The following is a 14,051-nucleotide window of genomic DNA, read 5'->3' as shown; positions in this document are numbered from 1 at the left end:
TGCACACGTGACTGCATCAGTGTAAATACAACAATATTAAATTACAGTCACTACTGACTGACGGAGGATTACTTCATTATCATTTGGTAAATGGCAAATTTTCAGGTTACATTTAAGGCACATTATGGATAGATGGATTATCAGCCTGGCTAATTATCGTTGCCAATATTTGTCTTTTTTTTTGTTTATCAGTATTGGCAAATTATTGACTGATTATTCATGAATAATCAGTTTGATTGATGAATAATGATTTAAGATATGGATCTTAGTGGGAAATAAGAGTGATAGAACAGTGAATTATTTAGAAAATAGAAAAGAACAGCAAACGATCTGACATAAACAGAAGACAGCGTCTGAATTTATTTAATCCTATTTCTATTTTACACAATAATTTAGTCATGTTTATTAATGAAGAAACCTATTTATCAATGACAGTTTCTATGCAGCGGTCCCTCTTCAATCGTGGAGTTCTGCTCCAGAACTGCATACATTTTTAATCACTAAAATGATCATGCTAGCTTAAGAAATTAGGTGAAATGCTGAATCTGCAAAATGCACCTAAATTTTCCCTTGCATTCAGCATGTATTCAAGCTGGCACGAACTCCACAGATTTGTGTAATAGCTAGTAACTCATGTTATCCCAGCATGACGAGTTTCAAGTGAAGGCGTGAATGTTTTGCTGTCTCAACCTTCAAGAAATAAGTGAAAGCTTCAAGTTTACTTCTTGGTAAAGGTGAAGTCTATTTGGTGCAAGTGTCCCATTCCAGAGCAGGCAAACCTCCAATATTGATTCACCACTATTTTTTTTCGATCATTCTTTGTGAAACGCTAGCATGTCGTAGCCCACCCTCAGTGTCTGGCCAGTGCTTCCCCTCCTGAGAAGAGCCCACTACCAGACAGCCTTCCTTTGGACATGACTATTGCTGATTAGAATCTTGCATTCTTTGTTTAGCAACCTCTGTCTCCGTGATCAAGCTGTTTTTCTACCCCCTAATGAACCAAGCTTTATGTATTGATTTCCTGATGGTGCGGTCGCCTTTGGTCTGCCTGATTGAGCTTTGGATACAAGTGATCCAGTTTCCTCAGAGTGTTTTAGAGTGTCAAGCACTGCCCACTTAGAAAGCTTCAGTCTAGAGTTCAGGCTGAGAAAGCTGACTTCTGACTCTTTCGCTTGGTTTGATGCCATCTTTCCAACTACAACAACACGACTTAGTCAGTAATGTTCTGCTTCAAACTTGAGGCATGGCCATATTACTAATAGGAGAACGGCAGCTGCAAGTTGATTTACTTGAACGCGCCTCTGATGAGTTAAATCCACCTGAGTGTCATCTGAGGAAACAACTAAAGTCTATTGTACAAAGGAGTTAACATGGTGACCGCCATAAATCCTCTTAAAACCTAAAATTATGCAGAATGCTATGTGTTTTAAGCGTTTCTAGCAATTTCCAGGTTTTCAAAGCTGTCTCAGATTTTCAGATTTCACCATGTGAGACGCCATCATCACCAATGTGACAAAGAGAATCCTTATCTCTGGCATTATATAACCACACATGGCGAAACCAGTGAAGGCAGCAGGTCTCTGTTGGACCGCTGTACGGTAAGACGGGCCTGCATGACACAGCAGACAGAGGTGTGATTATGCATCATGTGGAGACAAACACACGTGGAAACGGTGAGACAACAACAAGCAGGAGGCCACAGTGGAATCGCTGCAGAGGATATTCTGCCGTCCTCCGATGGATCACACCAGCCGACGCATCTCTCCACCCTTTCAGCAGAACGCTGTCAAGCGCTGAGGAGTTAGTGTCAAAGCTCTCCTAAGTGGTACTGAAATATTCCTTGGAGTCATGCATAATTCACATCAACAGAAGAAAGGTTCATATAGTCGACGTATCCTGTTTATACAAACTCTTGCAGCAACTTTGGCCATGGCACTTTGTACTAATTGTGAAATCTGAGCCATTCCTCTCTTATAATGACTGTAATTTGTACTATAAATGCGAAATCAGTGGATTCCAATAAGGTTGTACAGACTTTAACCCAAACCAACACCTACAGAGGAACTATAGCTGCGTCAACTGGTGCTGCTAAACCAATATATTACTGACGTCTGTTGGAAATGCAGGACAGGAAATAGTACAAAAATATTCCATGAAAGCAGAAGTTACTTGACTAGTATTGTTCAAGTAAAAGTGAGATCTATTGTGTTAAAATAATTAAGCAGAAGTTCTGAAATATAAAGCTTATCTGGGTGACAGTGTCAAGCTGAATCCTGACTAACATTTCAGTTTAGGTACGGACAACTACCTCTCCAATTTAGTGCTCTCCAGAGTGGTGACCAACTCTTCTCTTTCAAGAACTTCTCCAAATATCATTGATTGAATAGTCATAAATTTGGCCATTTCCACCTTTTCAGCAGTCCTTTAAATACTCATCTGTGAAGTGGCACAGGTGAATAGTTTGGGAACTTATTTGGGAGAACACTACATTTTATGAACATCACTTTCTTCTACATGTCTCATTTAAAAAAATCACTAAAAACTAACTGTTGGCCTTGAACAGGATCTGTAGAAGTTAAAAAAAAAAAAATCTGCAGTGTTCGGCAACCATGAAGACATTAGTGACTCAGCTGTGACCAACAGTTACGTGAGACAATATCAGAGACATTTTAACTGTACTGGTCTGAACATGCATGGAGACAAATTTAAAATATAAGTACTAAAGTATCTATTGTATGTAGAGTCACAATTTTTTCCCGGTACTGGTAACACCTGTAGGCACATGTTCATGATGATTCCAAGTTTTTTTTTTAATTTTTTGTAAAATAAATGACCATAGGAATTCAGTTTTTTTTCTTTTGTTCTGATTTATGGCACTATAACTATGTCGTACTGCACCATTTTTGAGTTCTTTCTGCTTCTAGCCATGGTTGGAAAACTCATACTTTTATAAGGGAAAACTTATACTTTTTGCTCCATTACTTTGTTATCATGTCTGCGATCTGCCCTTTCCACAATATGTAGCACAGTTAGAGATTAAACTAAACATTCTATAAATCAGAACACTGACAGGTGCCATCACAGAATAATGAGCACCTTAACATATGCAGCTATATGCACATTTAGTACCAAAACCTCAGTAAGACTTAAAAATACTGGAGTACTTTTGTAATGAGTAATTGCAACTGTTACTTTATTAAATAACACAAAACTTCTTCAACCACTGAAATTTTTTATTTTCAAATCAACTGAGAGAAAATACTGAAAAATCTATGAACGAAAGTAACAGATTTTAGAGCTTCCAAAGAAATTTCAGTGTCACAATGTTGCAGTTACATGAAGCAGCTTTTCACACCTGGTATCCAGTGAGTGTGCATGTTAGTTATATTTGGGTCAGAGATGAACAAACAATGCTCACTGCAGGCCGCATCTCTGATGTTGTGGTCTCGACTCTCGTAGTTTTGACTAGATGTGAAACGTGTGGTCTTGCAAGAGCTACTGTCTCCTTTTCACCTCAATGTTTCTGCCCTCTTGCAGCATTTCAATTACAGTGCTGAGGACCAGACATATTGGTAACAGAGTCAGGTTGCGTATACTTCACAAAAGCACTCAGACACACACTGTATTGTTTACGTCCTGAGGTCCACTGACCCATTAGTAGTCCCTCCACCTTTAAGCGGGTCATTTGCAGACAGTAAAAACCATAGATACAGAATTTGCTTTTTCTCATCTGACTTCACAAACACTGGAGGACGGTCCCCTGAATCCTCCTCCAGCATCACGATACACAACAGACGCCGTGCTGCATGTACACTATGAAACAAGGATCCCACATTCTCTCAGAAGTAAGCTTTAGCGTCAGATATGACAAAAAGGAAACACCCACTTAATATATGGATACTTTTCATAAATAACAGCTATGATTTCAATGCAGCAAAACACTCTGCAGAACAGACTATTATCAATAAACCACCCGTGGAGCTTCCCTGCTGAGAGCTGTACGCCGCTGATAATTTAACTACCAAAGACGCTTTTTATTAAGTGGCATTAAAAATGACGCACTTCACAGCACAAGACAATAAACATACCTGTACGAACGCTTCAGTTGAGTGTCTTTATGGCCGCTTAAATCTAATTAACCTCTTCATACAAGAAGAAATACAGCATAACTTGTCAACTTTTTAAACATCTAAAAAAAGCAGAAGCACCCTACGCAATGCATGCTAATACTTTAAAGCCGGTTCCCGCCCACTACTTCCTTTGTTATGTTTAACGCCGTGTAAAGCTTCACTACTTTAAACCACCAGTAAACCAGCTGGCTGATTAAAAAAAGAGCGAGAAATTACTGAACTGTGGGTGAATCGCAAAAACTTTGTGAATAATTCACAGTGCAAAGCAGGCACTCACAGGAAAAACAATTCCACACCATTTGCTTCCCATAAACAGAAGCTTATTTCGTCTTCTAATAAGGATTTTCTTTTCCATAAGTGCCATCGTCACATGCAAATGTGCTGCAGGCTATTTTTCCATGATGTGCATGTGTATAAGCAGACATTTTACAGTAACAGGATGAGTTATAGCTGAGATAATTGTCTCCATAGTGAGCGGTGATCGCCCACACGCGAGGCTGATACACAGCAGGTGGGAGGTGAACATACTGTACAAACACTTACGCTCTCGTCCATAACTGGAGAACGGTCAGGCAGAGAACCCTATGCAAGCTCGCTGAGGTCAACAGCAGATTTACATTTTAGTTATTCACTTAAATAAGCTTTTTGGGAAAACAAAATCTTTACCATTTTAAATTAGATTTGTAAATTTGGCAAATGCGGGTTTATGTAGAGATCAGAGCACACGTGAGAGCACCAAGTGGAGTGTAATAGTGATGCTGCTGAGGGAAAACCCCGTGCTTTGCAGATTAGGTTTAATTCATTTATGTTCTTTGTATTCAAAGAGTTTTATGATTTATTAGGTTCACCCGGCCCTGTCTGCTTCTCCTTTGGCTTTGATTTTCTCCTTTCCTCACATATTGCTTTACACAACCTCAAAAAACTACTTTTAATCAAAGGACAACAAACAGTCCTACAGCAAACTGTGCAGAGGAGTTGCTAAGCAGAAGAAGCACGTTAACAACATTTAGGATGCTAAGTGAATGTATGTAATTTAAGCTATAGAAAACATTGGAGATCACCACATCAGATAGAGGTATTATGATACATAGATGACATCCATAATGTTCTACAAATGAAAAGGTGATATCATGTTAATAATAGCAATAACAATGAGTATGATTATAAGTAATCACGGTTCAGTACCTATTGCAACATAGGAACTACATACTTTTATGGATGTAGTTAGAAACTCTTTCTCCATCTCACTAAACTTGTATTTTTGGTCATTTATTTCCTAAAAAAGACACAAAACATACAATAAACAAAGCTGAAAATGAATATGATTGATAGCAATATTTTCCATTCCCATTTTTTAAACAGATTTCTCATTCTGTGAATTTTTTGAGCCACATAAAGATAAAAGAAAAGCACTCAGAGAGTGCAGTACTCCGCCAAGACTGCTCAGTCGTATCATTTCTGACGGCTGAAATCTGGAAAAAAGTCATGGCAGAAATTACGGCACTATAGAATGTGGCCACACATTTAACATAGATGTAGACATAAACAAAATGACTTTGCCTGAGCACAGGAGTGTGTTGTCCATGTGTACGTTATGTACGGAAACTGAATCACGTGACCTAAATATGTAGCGGGTGGCGGGAGTTGATGGGACTCGAAAACACTCCACAATTTAATCAATAACATTTCCGATGGATAAATCCCTTCCCTGAAAATTTCATCCAAATCTGTCATTCTGTTTTTGAGTAATGTTGCAGACAGACAGACAGGCAGACAGGTAGACAGGCAGACAGATGCCAATTGTCACATAACTTTGCGGTTCCTTGGCAGAGTATTAACATTATAACAGCCCCAGAATCAGGTTGCATTGTCTGGCCAACCAAAAAAATAAAGCAACAAAATGCATTTTATCAATATTATTAGATTAGTTTTTAAATGTCCAGATATTGTTTTAGTCTTTCACTGACATTACACCAATCAGCATTTAAAATCAGTCACTATAATGCCTTTACTGACTAAAACAAATGAGCAGAAATCAGATTCCCTTTGGGAAATCTTTCTTACTCCCTTCATTCCAAAAGGTAAAAAGGCAATAAATCATGAAATGTAATGGGACTCCTTCCACCTACCAACACCTAACATAAGCTTTATTGTCACCTGAAGCAAACTTGAGAAAATTATGAAGCAATACCAAGTATTAAAAGCCACATTTTCTAATTATGAACTCATCTATAATCACAGAGGTGATGAATGGCCAATTAAGCAAATTACATAGACAGTAAACCCCGGAACATTGTGATGCATATTATTTCACAGAAAACTGAAACATGCAAATACAAATTCGATTAGATTTTAGATTTTTGCAGTTTAGATCAGATTTTCAAAGCAGTGTAGTCTCCTACAACTCAGAAGTGAACACAATCCCCTCAAATAAAGGGGTCTCATCGAGGCCTCCCCAGCTGCAACACAATCTTGACTTGACACCGTGTAAAACTGTTTAGTTTGATGATGGTGGGTGAAACCTTTTTAGAAAGACTGGATGTCACACGGTGACAAGCTGCTGCTGCTGAAATTGCCAGTGGCTGAACATCTGGTGTCAGTCTTCAGGAGAGGAGAGGAGAGGAGAGGAGAGGAGAGGAGAGGAGAGGAGGGGAGGGGAGGGGAGGGGAGGGGAGGGGAGGGGAGGGGAGGGGAGGGAGGGGAGGGGAGGGAGGGAGGGGAGGGAGGAGAGGAGAGGAGAGGAGAGGAGAGGAGAGGAGAGGAGAGGAGAGGAGAGGAGAGGAGAGGAGAGGAGAGGAGAGGAGAGGAGAGGAGAGGAGAGGAGAGGAGAGGAGAGGAGAGGAGAGGAGAGGAGAGGAGAGGAGAGGAGAGGAGAGGAGAGGAGAGGAGAGGAGAGGAGAGGAGAGGAGAGGAGAGGAGAGGAGAGGAGAGGAGAGGAGAGGAGAGGAGAGGAGAGGAGAGGAGAGGAGAGGAGAGGAGAGGAGAGGAGAGGAGAGGAGAGGAGGGCTTACTCAATCGTATTATCTTCTAATATGTCTGAAAGCCTTTTTGTGTTTGTCTTTATCGTTTATTAATCAGATTTGCTGCTGGTCAGACAAACCAACAATTTGAAAACTTACAAATGTCAGCTGTTGTTTTTTGGTATTTTCTGACCTCAATAGTTTCTACGAGTTTTATGAGCTAATTAACAATAAAAATGATCATTATTTGTTTTAAATCTTGGTCTGATGGATGTGTACAATCCTGTCAGTGTTTTTTGCTCCTATCACATATTTGCTCAGTGTGTGCTTATTTTGTCACTGCAATATAAAGTCCTGCAATTCTGGAAAAATCACAACCACCGCTAGAAGTAGAGAACTCAAACATGAACTTTATGTAGTATGACACAATCATAATGCCATTTAAAGGAGAAAAGGTACCTACAGGTTATACCAAATACTGGAAAAATGGTGAATCTATTGATATTCTACTAAGATTTGTAATTTGTTTCCGTTCTTGTCTCCTCTCTGCTCTGCCTGTAATTCAGTCACATCTGAGACACCACTGACTAAAAAAAACAAGTAAATTCAATGTTTAGACTAATGTAATTTCGATAAAATGTCATGATTTAAAGGTTGGATTTCTGAACAACACATGATTCATTCAAGGGGAAAATCTGATTATTCTTTCTGTTTTACAGTTTCTAGTTCTGCTAAATGCTGTCATTTTGTCATATGTTTTAAAAAGACAACATGCCTTTGAAACCAGTTAGCAGGTTTTGGGGTTTAGAAGATTAACTAGCTGCTATCTATCCTGCTCTGATATATATGTATAATCATTTCAACAACTTGTTGATCGTTTATACATCCGACATTTTAACCTCAGATGTAATAATTTCTGTGTAGACTACTGCTTGTATAATACAAAACTCACTGATATTCCATTTTCTCTAATAAAGGCCTCGTGATTAAAAATGTGTCAGTTTGTTGCTGTAAAGAAAAATGACCACAGATTGTGGTTGTGGAAAAAAAAAATGTCCAAAACAAAATATTCAACCTTCATAAATAAGACAGATTATCTCAGGAACTGATGCAGTGCATCCGGTTAGCAGACAGCCAGCTCACTCCAGTATAGCAGGAAGCACAAGCCCAAAGTGTCAACATGCCCTCTGAAACCCAAAACCTGAGCCCGGTTGACAAAACAGTGCCAAGGGGCCTGTCCAGCAAGGGTTGGACACAAGATGCGGGCTTGTTGGTTAATCACAAATTAACTTACTCAGACCTCAAAGAGTCTGATCCCTCCTCTGCTGCACAGAATTTTTTGGAAGCGGGGAATAAAATCTTATATTTTGGCTCGGGCAAACGGCTCGACGGGCCAACTGTGGCTTCATCACCAGCGTGCGAGCTGAGCTGCAGTTAGCGGGGCCAAGCACCAACAGGCTGAAACTGCTGGGTTCAACACTGGTAGATAAACACCCTGTGATCCTCCTCTCTGGAGTGCATGTGTGTGTTTGTGTGTATATGTCCAAAAACAATAACTAGTGCATGTTCGCTACTCAGCATGCCCTCAGTGTGTTTACCAGTCTCAAAGGTAACAGAGCAAGTGCTTCCACAAAGGGATGCCAAAACACAGAAGACAGCTAATAAAAGATGGCATTCATTCTTACCCGGTACTTATTCGCATGCCTGTGCGTAGCAAAATGTCAAACCACCCTCTCAGTTATGGTCAGAGAGAGAAAAAAAAAAACCAAGCTTGTTATTCCTGCAACAATGGCTACAGCTCTGATATTTTAATATACTACAAGATGGAGACACCGAAAACAGACAACAGTTTCAAAACAGTGCTTCTGCTCAGGCATTCTGCATTAATTAAATGAATAAAGGCTGGGAATAAAAAAATACAGCGACGGAAAAAAACATTCAACATGGAGTAATTGTATGTTGGAGAAACAAATGAGCTCAGTTCCAGGAAAACAGATCATTTCCACCGTCGCATCGGAATCAACACAGTCCATTAGCGTGCTTCGATACGTGGCACGCTTTAGCGGCATGGGAAATTCATGTAATGGAATATTATAATGTCTCGCCAAACTACACACTAAGCACTTTCACTATTTCAAAGTCCTTGCTCGAGAGATTCAATCAGGGAATTTCAATGCAGAGTGGAAGCACCACTTGCTATTCCCTTCATATCAGTCAGCTGGCCTCAATCTCTGTCCGTCGTCCCACTGCAGCCACAATAGCAATTTTGCAGTGATTCTGTATGCGCCTCACCAGTGTGTCGGTGCAGTGACGTTTGCATATGTGCCATCATCTAGATCAGTGGTTCCCAAACTGGGGTCAGGGTTAGCGGGGGGCGCGAATCTTTGTCTGCTCTGAAGCTGTGAGGTTATAAAAATTAGATTTTCACATTCTGGATAAAATCAGAGTAACAGACTTACTGTGTTATTACAAGTCTACCTATAAAACATTGTAAAATCACATTTATTTGCGCTTTCCTCAAAAATTCCTTGCTGCTTCGATGGCCACACCTCCTTGACCTTTCAATTTCTGTCCATGCTTTGATGGGAACAAAGTTTGAAAAACGCAAAAATGGTGAAGACTCATCAGTACCTACAATTCTACAATTCTACAATTTCATTTAGCAGACGCTTTTGTCCAAAGCGACGTACAACACAAGAAAGAATTCAGACATAAGGAAAAACCTGTAGTAAGTGCAAAAAGTGCTTCAAGTGCGATTGGTCAAAGGTGTTGCCATCAAGTTGCAGAAGAAAAACACTCCAGCGATACCTCGAGAGTTACCTTAAATGTGGTTTAATTGAAGGAAAAGACAGAACTGTGTTATTTGTGGTGAAATGCTAGCAAATGACAGCGTGAAACCAAGCAAATTACAGCGACATTAGGAAACAAAACACTGTTCAGTAAAGTCGGAAAGATATTCACAGACTTCCGGCATCAATAACTCATTAAATATACGTTGTCAAAGTGTACAAGGTAGACAATGCGCTACAAGCCTAGTTTAATCAAAAGTAGCTGCCTTTCAAGCTGCAGACACAACATTGGTGTATAAGACGTTGATGTGCAGGGGCTGGGGGGCATCTTACAGGGGGCTTCAAGCCAAACAGGTTGAGAACCACTGATCTAGATAACATTACTGCCGGTGTGTGGAATACATGCTGCAATCAGTGCATGGGATGACGCAATCTAGTGAGGGCTTCTGACCTGGAATCAGCTCAACACTTCTGTCTCTCTCTCCAATCAACACCTTGAACTGTGCTGCTTCTTATCCCTGAATTATGCCCCGCTCACTGGTAGGACTTTCCCTTCCATGAACAGCCGCTGACAGGCTTTTCTTTGCTGTGACCTCAAAGCACCTCCACACCCGGATAAATCAGCTGCTCCCGGGGAAGCCATGCGCAAACGCTCCCACAATTACCTTCCTTTTCTCTCTCCTAATAGTACTCCAAACTTTGAAAAAAAAACAGACTTCTGCCCAGCTGCTTTTTACATGCCGCGAGAAAGATGCTGCTAGAAGCAATAATGTCACTTTGCATCTCATTGCTGCACTGCACACTGCCAGCGCAGCACATTCATGGACTGGAGAGTTGTTGTCAATTTGAGCTAAAAAGCATCATTACATTAATATTTGAGGTACATTTTTTGATTAATGCTACGTAGCGTACATACCTGGGGGACGCTAGAGTTAGAACACTTGCATTTTTTGGTAGAACTTAACCCCATCCACTGTGGAGGTCGCTGTACCAGGAGCAGGTTCTAAAATAACCCACTGCCATTTTTCTAAGGTTTCCACACATGGCACTCTCACTGAAAAGGCCACCTAGTACTACTATGATAACAGTGGATGTAGCGTTCGGTTTCTGCAGCATCAAACTTGGTCGAGCTGCAGTCGAGAATATTTTGAACACACTCAATATGTCGTGTTAAGATTGTTGTTTTCTCTCTTTTATTTGCAATTTAGCAATTTTAATTAGGCAGAACTAAAAATAACAACTTTTGCTGGAGTTTTTCAAATCTCATTGTGATTCCAAAGTCGTCTACGTGTCCCCAGATCCCAAGGTTGTTTCTTTTGGCCTCACAATTTTGCAGCTGTTTGCCGACTAGAATTGCGGATGTTATTTCAGGTGGAAATCTCACAAAAATTGCCTCAAGCGTTAAGGCGTTAAGAAACAGAAAACAGAATTTGAATTTACACTGCACATCATGTCGCCTTAAAAAATCCTGTCCAGTATTTACACTAGAAGCACAAAAATCAGTTTAACTAAGCAGCAGATAGTTGTTTTGTCTGACCTTATATTTGAGTCGAATCTGGAGTGAGCTCCCAAACAAAAAGCTGGTTGCTGAGGGGCACCGAACAAGATCATCACTCCTTAAAAAGTCAGTCCCTTCAGCCTTCCTACCACGGCGGCCATTGCCTCTTCTCCTGACTGATCCGTCTTCGACAGAGCGCCACAAGCAGACAGCTGTGACTACAGACTGAAGCCCCTCAGAAGCAGAAGGTTCTTGACTTTTTGTTGACTTGAAGAAGTAGTTAAATAAAAGTGAACACCCAGTATGCTGTGGATATAAATTACACACCTAACAACCTGTGTCGGGTATATTAAAGACTTCATGGAAGGTCGATTTCAAACATGGGGGCTAAGATGTTAGAAATGTACAGCAGAGGCGTTTACTATCTGAATATGACGAATATGTACCTTGTGGTCCCACATGAGATAGACCAAAGAGCTGAAGCCAGCTCGTGTTTCCTGTTTGAGTCAGTGCTGAAGAAGAGTGTCCTCTGAGTTGAACACACAGGCTTTTGTGTTTGCTTTCAGTATCCCCACCGACTTAAAGACCTACATACAGTATAGCTCCACTCTTCAAAGATCTCTGAATATGACAGGAGCAGGTGTGATGTAGAAATCAATGATAATAATATGTATAATGCGACTGTACTGCACATCTAGACCCTGAAGATGTACACAGTAGTTCATAAAAATGTCGCTTCTTAATCTATAGTTTATAGTATGACTAAATAAGGATAACTGTACCTCAGCTTGAATCACCACACAGCTACTACTGTCCTACATTACACCCCAACATTAAGAATTTCATTATCTCCTTTGTAATTTCATCAAGAAACACTAAAGAAAATGTTTTGACACCTGATATACTTCAGAGTCTGTAGCTCACAATACCAGTATTGTACAGTGTATCACCACTTTTGGATTGATTGCGTGGGTGGGTGCATGCATGGTTGTGCATGTACACTCAAGTAGGTGGAGAGGGCAATATCACATAACCTTATTCTTTATTTGGATTCTGAGAAAAAGGGCATAAAAACCCACAGACCCATAGGTTGCTTAGTAAAAACTGACATTTAAGGTGTTTTTGGAGATGGGCGTAGTCAGTTATGTATTCTAATGAGATTTTTAGGTTGTCAAAGTTTCAATGCTGCTATTGTTTTTCCTCACAGTGTAGAAGATATGCAGATATATTGACCAGGGATAGAATTTCCATATTCATTTAATTGGTTTCATTGGCCCTTATCACACTGTTACGTTATACATTCATTAGCAAAAAAAAACCCAATGACCACTGTTGCCTGGGTCAATATATAATTGTGGAACTTTTTGTATCATAGTTGACATGTGTCATAGTTGACATTTTTGCTGTGTTCAGGCCTAAAATCAACATGGCCACCTACAACCAAACACCACATGGCATTTTTGCAGAAAGATTCTTCTAAAATATTATATATACAATTGAGTAAATTTGAAATTGAAAGTCATTTATAAAGATATTGTAGTAAACTTGTTGGCATGCGATAAATCCACACTTAACTCACACACTACTTTATATTAAAGAACTCAGAAAGCCTTGGAGTCTTTTGTGCAGGAGGAAATGACATCATGGGGAGCAGGTCATGTGATCTGGAATTAACACACTTCCTTGAGAGGTGTTTTTGTAATGGATAACTTAGATGAAAGTGATTTCTCGGACAAAGATAGAATTTGTTATTTTCCACATAAAATTTGATATATTGCCAATAAAGAAATATCTGTCATGATTATCTCAAAAAAGGATTTTTGAATAAGCTCATTTTATTATTGTTTATCTAATTAGAAAGTGGCTGTTATTATATTTGGACAGTTATTTAGTTGAAATTTTAGTGATGTCCAATCATTTTTTATTAATAGTTATGGAATTTGTAAAGACATGATCATAACAAACAGAAAAAAACATACTTTTTTTTTTTACTTTTAATAAAAATGTATGCAAAATATATCCCATGGACTTGAAAAGTCCCTCAATTAAAATACTGACCCGCCTAATTTGCTGTTGTGTCCTTGAGTTCAGCCTAAACAGCTCTGACCTTCCAGTGCATGGACTCTACAGATGTTATGAATGGACACCAACATGGCAGCAACTGATCGTTTAAGTCCTGTGAGTTGTAAGTGACATCCTGTTGGCAGTTCAAGCTTTATCCCTCCACTGTTCGCAGATACCTGCCACTGCATATTAGGAGCATCACATACAGTAAGCCTTTCTGATGCTGTGACGCACTTGTTTGGACCATTACCAATGGGCCTTTATTAGAGTTGCTCAGGTACATCTGTCCATTTCTTCCCACATACAAAAGATTGTCTACGAGAACCAGCTGTTCAGTCACATGCACTGTTGCGATAAAGTCATTTGCTTGATCTGTGAGTGGTCATAATGTTTTGACTCATTGGTGTTTATGTTAAAGTAGCTGAGCTGCAGCATCTGATGGAAACTATAATCCGTCGAAAAAAATCATTTGGAACCGACTCATTCTTCCTCCATGGCAAAAATTGATTTTTAAGTGTGGGTATAAAAATCTGAACTCCAATACGTATGATTTAAGTATAACAACAGGCAGTGAACCCTCATTAGTGATGACAGACAAATGCCCCGAGGC

General features: G+C 39.7%; 1 protein-coding gene across 1 annotated transcript in view; it reads right to left on the bottom strand.

Moving 5' to 3' along the window:
* otud7a (OTU deubiquitinase 7A) overlaps positions 1 to 14,051 on the bottom strand; it is a 42,080-nt gene that overhangs the window by 20,993 nt on the left and 7,036 nt on the right. The window lies entirely within an intron of this gene.

This window comes from Acanthochromis polyacanthus, chromosome 8 (genome assembly GCF_021347895.1).
Source record: "Acanthochromis polyacanthus isolate Apoly-LR-REF ecotype Palm Island chromosome 8, KAUST_Apoly_ChrSc, whole genome shotgun sequence".
Lineage (NCBI taxonomy): Eukaryota > Metazoa > Chordata > Actinopteri > Pomacentridae > Acanthochromis > Acanthochromis polyacanthus.
Note: the sequence above shows the minus strand (reverse complement) of the source record. Positions and strands in the feature narration are given on the sequence as shown.